Source organism: Chrysochloris asiatica, unplaced genomic scaffold (assembly GCF_000296735.1).
Source record: "Chrysochloris asiatica unplaced genomic scaffold, ChrAsi1.0 scaffold00244, whole genome shotgun sequence".
Taxonomy (NCBI): domain Eukaryota; kingdom Metazoa; phylum Chordata; class Mammalia; order Afrosoricida; family Chrysochloridae; genus Chrysochloris; species Chrysochloris asiatica.
The window spans coordinates 320,088-326,629 of NW_006408762.1; the positions used below are offsets into that span (position 1 = coordinate 320,088).

General features: G+C 40.4%; 1 pseudogene; it reads left to right on the plus strand.

Moving 5' to 3' along the window:
- Positions 1-2,344: 2,344 nt before the first annotated feature.
- LOC102837027 lies at positions 2,345-3,068 on the plus strand (annotated as a pseudogene).
- Positions 3,069-6,542: the final 3,474 nt, after the last annotated feature.

A 6,542-nucleotide genomic window follows, 5' to 3' on the forward strand; every position in this document is an offset into this window, starting at 1 on the left:
AAGAAGAAGAAGAAGAAGAAGAAGAAGAAGAAGAAGAAGAAGAAGAAGAAGAAGAAGAAGAAGAAGAAGAAGAAGAAGAAGAAGAAGAAGAAAAACATCATACAAGAAGAAAGCAAACGTCATTGAGAATTGAGAAGACAAGAAAGAAGGAAGAGAGCAAAATTGATGGATGTCAGAAGAGACTCTAAAATTTGCTTTCCAATGTAGAGACACCAAAACAAATGGAAGAAGTGAGGAGGTAAAGGAGTTTCACAGAACATTTCAAAGGTCAGCTGGAGAAGACAAAGTCAAAACGAAATGTGCAAATACCTAGAGTTATAAAACCAAAAAGGAGGAACACACTCAGTATTTCTCAAGCGGAGAGAAGTGAAGAAAAATTTAAACCTCAACTTGCAGGATTAAAGGATTCTTTGGGCAAAATACTGAATGATGCAGAAAGCACCAAAAGAAGATAGGGGTAGCGGGGAAGAAGAAGAAGAAGGGAGGAATACAGAGTCACTGTACCAAAAAGAAATGGTTTATATTCAATCATTTCAAGAGTTAGCATATGATCTAGAGCCAATGATACTGAAGGGGGAAGTCTAAGGTACATTGAAGGCATTGGCAAAGAACAAGGCACCAGGAATTGATGGAATACAAATTGAAATCATTCAACAAAGTGATGCGGTACTGAAGGCAGTTATTCATCTATGCCAAGAAATATGGAAGACAACTCCCTAGCCAACTGACTGGAAGAGGTCTGTATTTGTGCCCATTCCAAAGAGAAGTGACCCAACAGAATGCAGAAATCATCAGACAATATCATTGATATCCCATGCGAGTAAAGTTTTATTAAAGATAATGTAAAAATGGCTGCAACCATACATTGATAGACAACTTCCAAAGGTTCAAGCTGGAGTCAGAAGAGGACTTAGAACATGGAATATCATTGCTGTCATCAGATGAATCTTGGTTGAAAGCAAAGAATACCAGAAAGATGTTTACCTGTGCTTTATTGACTATGCAAAGGCTTTCAATTGTGTGGATCATGACAAGCGTTGGACAACATTGAGAAGTATGAGTATTCCAAAACACTTAGTTGTGATCATGAGGAACCTGTACATAAACCATTAAACCTGTACATAAATCAAACATAACAAGGGCACACCGAATAGTTTTAAATTAGGAAAGGTGTGCTATAGGGTTGTATTCTTTCACCATACGTATTCAACCTGTATTTTGGTGGCAGTAGTGGTGTGCTGTGGAGTTGGTTCTGACTTATAGTGACCTTGTATAGAGTTTCCGAGGCTGAAAATCTTTATGGTAGCAGAAACCCTCATCTTTCTCCCATGGAACCGCTGGTAGTTGCAAACTGCTGACCTTGAGGTTAGCAGCCTAACTCAGAACCACTACAATACTAGAGCTCTCTGTATGATGAACAAAAAATCTGAGAAGTTGGACTATATGAAGAAAAACGTGGCATCAGGATTGAAGGAAGACTCATTAACAACCTGCAGTATGCAGATGATACAAACTTGCTTGCTGAAAGCGAAGCGGACATAAATACTTATTGATGAAGATCAAAGATCACAGCCTTCAGCATGTGTTGCATCTCACTATAAAAATAACAAAAATCCTCACCAATGGACCAATAAACACCATCCATATAAATGGAGAAAAATTGAAGCTGTCAAAGCCTTCAATTTGATGAACTCAACCATCAGCATTCATGGAAGCAGCAGTTAAGAAATCAAATGACGTATTGCATTAGGTAAATTTACTGCACAAGATCTCTTTAAAGTTTTGAAGACCAAAGATGTCAGTTTGAAGACTAAGGTGCACCTGACCCAAGCCATTGTGTTTTCAATAAACTCATATGCATGTTAAAGTTGAATAGTAAATAAGGAAGACAGTAAAAGAAATGATGCATTTGAGTTATAGTGTTGGAGAAGAATAATGAAAGTTGCAAGAACATCATACAGGAAGAAAACAAAAGGTCATTAAGAAGACAAGAAAGAAGGAAAAAACCAAACTGGATGTCAGAAAAGACTTGCTCTCCAGTGTAGAGATGCTAAAGCAAATGGAAGAAATGAGGAAGTGTAAGAGTTGAGTAGAAAATTTCAAAGGTCAGCTTGAGAAGACAAAGTCAAATACTATAACGACCTGGAGTTAGAATACCAAAAGGGAAGAACATGCTCAAGCTGAAGGAACTGTGGAAAAAGTTCAAGCCTCGACCTACAATATTGAAGGATTCTATGGGCAAAATACTGAATGATGCCAAAAGCATCAAGAAGAGAGAAGGAATGTGCAGAGTCACTGTACCAAAAAGAAATGGTCAATTTTCAACCATATCAAGAGGTAGCATATGGCCCTGACTTCTGCTTTCCACTTGCCACCAGTGTGGGAGCTTGCCAGCTTGTCCCTGGTGCCGCCCAATTGCTTGCAGACAGGTTGGCCCTGGGATGTCAACCAGTTCGACAATAAGTACATCCAGCAGACCAAGCCCCTCACCCTGGAGTGCACCATTAATCCGTATCCTCTTACCAATTATACTTTTGGTACAAAAGAGCCCCTCTATGAGAAAGACAGCTTTGTTGCAGCCAGATTTCAACAAATGAGGGAGGAATTTGATAAAATTGGAATGAAAAGAACTGTAGAAGCGGTTCTGATTGTACATGAGCACCGGCTACCCCATGTGTTATTGCTTCAGCTGGGAACAACTTTCTTCAAATTACATGGTGGCGAACTTAATCCAGAAGAAGATGAAGTTGAGGGACTAAAATGCTTAATAACAGAGATACTAGGTCGTCAAGATGGAGTCCTTCAAGATTGGATCATTGATGACTGCATTGGTAACTGGTGGAGAACAAATTTTGAACCTCCACAGTATCCATATAGTCCTGCGCAGATTACAAAGCCTAAGGAACATAAGAAGTTGTTTCTGGTTCAACTTCAAGAGAAAGCCTTGTTTGCAGTTCCCAAAAATTACAAACTGGTAGCTGCACCATTATTTGAATTGTATCATTTCTAGTCTCCCTCGATTCTTGAGCAGGTTCGATTTTATATACAACTGCATTCCTGCGCAGTAGAGAAGCAAAAGAAGCCGTCTTGTGAGCACAGCTAACCACAGTGTAAAATAATAAATATGGTAGACAAAGCTTTTGGTTTTATCTCTTTCCCAATCCCTAAATTGCTCCCTACTGTCTATTACTTGGATAGTAAAGTTAATATGTAGTGGACTTTTTCTAAAAAAAAAAAAAGGTAGCATATGAGCAAGAGCCAATGTACCTAATGTATCTGAAGGCGGAAGTCCAAGGTGCACTGAAGGTACTAAAAAAGAACTAGGTGCTGGGGTTTGATGGAATACAAATTGAAATCTTTCAACAAGATGATACAGCACTGGATGTACTCATTCATCTATGCTAAGAAATTTGAAAGAGAGCTACCTGGCCAACTTACTGGAAAAGATCCATAATTGTGCCCCTTCCAAAGAGAGGTGACCCAACCGAATGTGGAAATTGTCAGACAATATAATTAATATTATATGAAAGTAAAATTTTGCTAAAAATAATTCAAATATGGCTGAAACCATACATTTGTTCAAGAACCAATTCCAGAGGTTCAAGCCAAATACAGAAGAGGATGCAGAACATGGGAACATTGCTGACATCAGATGGATCTTGGATGAAAACAGAGAATACCAGAAAGATGTTTACTTGTGCTTTATTGACTACTCAAACCCCTTCAATTGTGTGGCTCATGGCAAGCTATGGACATTGTGAAGAATGAGTATTCCAGAACACTTAATTGTGGTCATGAGGAACCTGCACATAGACCAAGGAGCATTTTTTCGAACAGAACAAGGGAACACCAAATTGTTTAAAATTAGAAAAGGTGTGCTACAGGGTTGTATTCTTTTACTATACTTGTTCAATCGGTATGCTGAGCATATATGAAGAAAAATGTGGCATATCAGGATTGAAGGAAGACGCATTAACAACCTGCTATATGCAGATGATACAACCTTGCTTAACTGAATTCAAAGATTTCATAGTCAGTTAAAATACTGACTGATGAAGGTAAAAAACCTCAGCCTTTGGTATGGGTTGCATATAAATGTAAAGAAAATAAAAATGCTCACCGCTGAGCCAATAAATAACATCCATATAAATGGATAAAAGATTTCAAAGTTTTCAAAGACTTCATTTTGATCAGATCAACCATCTATCCTCATGGAAGCAGCAGTCAAGAAATCAAATGACATGTTGCATTGGGCAAATATACTGCACATAACCTCTTTAAAGTGTTCAAGAACAAAGATGCCAGTTTGGAAACTAAGGTGCACCTGACCCAAGACATGGCATTTTCAATAATCTCATATGCATGTAATAGCTGGACAGTGAATAAGGAAGACCGTAGAAGAATTGATGAATTTGAGTTATGGTGTTGGAGAAGAATATTGATAGTAGCATGGACTGCCAAAAGAATAAACCAATCTGTGTTATAGGGAGTACAGCCAGAATTCTCCTTGGAAGCCAGGATGTCCAGACTTTGTCTCTCATGTTTTGAACATATTAGCAGGAGCAACCAGTCCCTGGAGAAGGATGTGATGTTTGGCAAAGAGGAGGGTTGGAGAAAAAGAGGAAGACCCCCAACAAGATGGATTGGAACAGTGGTAGGAGCAATGGGCTCAGGTGTAGCAATGATTGTAGTGTTGGTCCAAAACCAGGCAGTGGTTCATTCTGTTGTGCATAGGGTCACTATGAGTTGGTACTGACTAGAAACCACCTAACAACATCAGCAATGGCCTCTGTGACACTGTAGAATAATACACTGGACCACAAGGTTAGTTTGAGGTGCAAGGTCAACAGTTCAAATCCAGCCATTCCTCAAAACCCTATAAATGGTCACTAAAAGGAGCTCTGGTAGTGTAGTGGTTACGAATAGGGCTGCGAACCGCAAGGTCAGCAGTTCGAAACTGCCAGCTGCTCCGTGGGAGAAAGATGAGGCTTTCTGCTCCCATAAAGATTTACAGCCTCGGAAACCCTGTTCAGGGTCGCTATGAGTTGGAACCGACTCGAAGGCACTTAACAACAACAAGAACATAAGTAGGAAAAAACTTGATGGCATTTAACAACCACAACATTGTCCACTAGTTTCATTCATGTTATGAGGTGTTTGTGGATTCATTGTTTTGCTTTTTCATTGAGGTGTATTCCATTGTGTGTATACACCATAGTTTGTTTATCCATTTGTATTACCAGGTTCATGGATTCAGGCTGCCAGAAGCCATTGTTGTTATTAAGTGTCATTGAGTCAGTTCTGAGATTTCTGAGGAGCAGCTGGTAAGCTTGAACTGCTGTTAGGGACCCAAAAGATGTGGTGTGGGCATGCAGGAGTACTAAATCCCTCATTCCCACTGTGAATCTCTATCAGGCCCATGGACGTTTAAATGGAAAACAGCTTGTCGCATTCCCAATTCTCTGAAGATCTGCACCAGGTAAAACTGCCATCTACTGACAACACCCAGTAAATCCCCCACATTACCCCACACTACATTCACTTCGGAGCCCTGAAGTGGTGCTGTGGGTTAATGCACTGGACTGCAAAGTCTTTTGAGCCACAATGTTGGCGGTTAGCGCTCATCAGCCGCTCCTTCGAAACCCTATATAGATAGAGTTGCTATAGGTCGGAACTGACTCGATGGCATTTAACAACAACAACACATGCACTGCCATCACTACCCAATCCTTGAAGGAGTGAATACCCTGATCAGGGCCACTGCGGTTGCTACTTTGCAGGTATTGCCAGAGGAAAGAATTAAGGGTTACTGAGGCAAATTTCTCCATCTCCTGCATGGTGCACATAATTCTGTCCACTCCTAATCCCAAAGACCTAGGAGCTAGGCTGCTAAGGGTTCATAGGCATGCTGGTAAAACAACTTTCCTAGATCGCCTAGGTATTGGGGCAGTATTTTGTAAACTCCGTATGGCCAGGAGAGGGGAAGCTGGTTATTCACCAGGCGCCATTGGCTGTTGTGATTTCCTTGTTTTGGGTCACCACTGGTAGGCACTGAGAGGAACTGGTGATGCAATCTCAATCCCATCCTCACTCTCCAACTCAGTACCTTCTTTGGCTGAGTCCCCCAATTGCCTTTTTGTCTCCCCCAAGGCCATCGCACAGTGCTGCAGCTCCATGGCTTCTTCCTCTAATTCCTTAATTTGTGTGTGGAGGGCTAAAGAGGCATGGCTTTCTGCCCACAAGGTGATTAACAGGGTCCATCCCATTATAACCTGTATGCTGAGCAAATAATCCAAGAATCTGGGTTCTATGAAGTAAAGCGTGGTATCAGGATTGGAGGAAGACTCATTAACAACCTGCGATATGCAGATGATACAACCTTGCTTACTGAAAGTGAAGAGGACTTAAAATATTTACTGATGAAGATCAAAGACCACAGTTTTCGGTATGGATTGCATCTCAATGTAAAGAAAACAAAAATCCTTACTACTGGACCAATAAACAACATTCTTATCAATGGAGAAAAAAGATTGATATTGTCA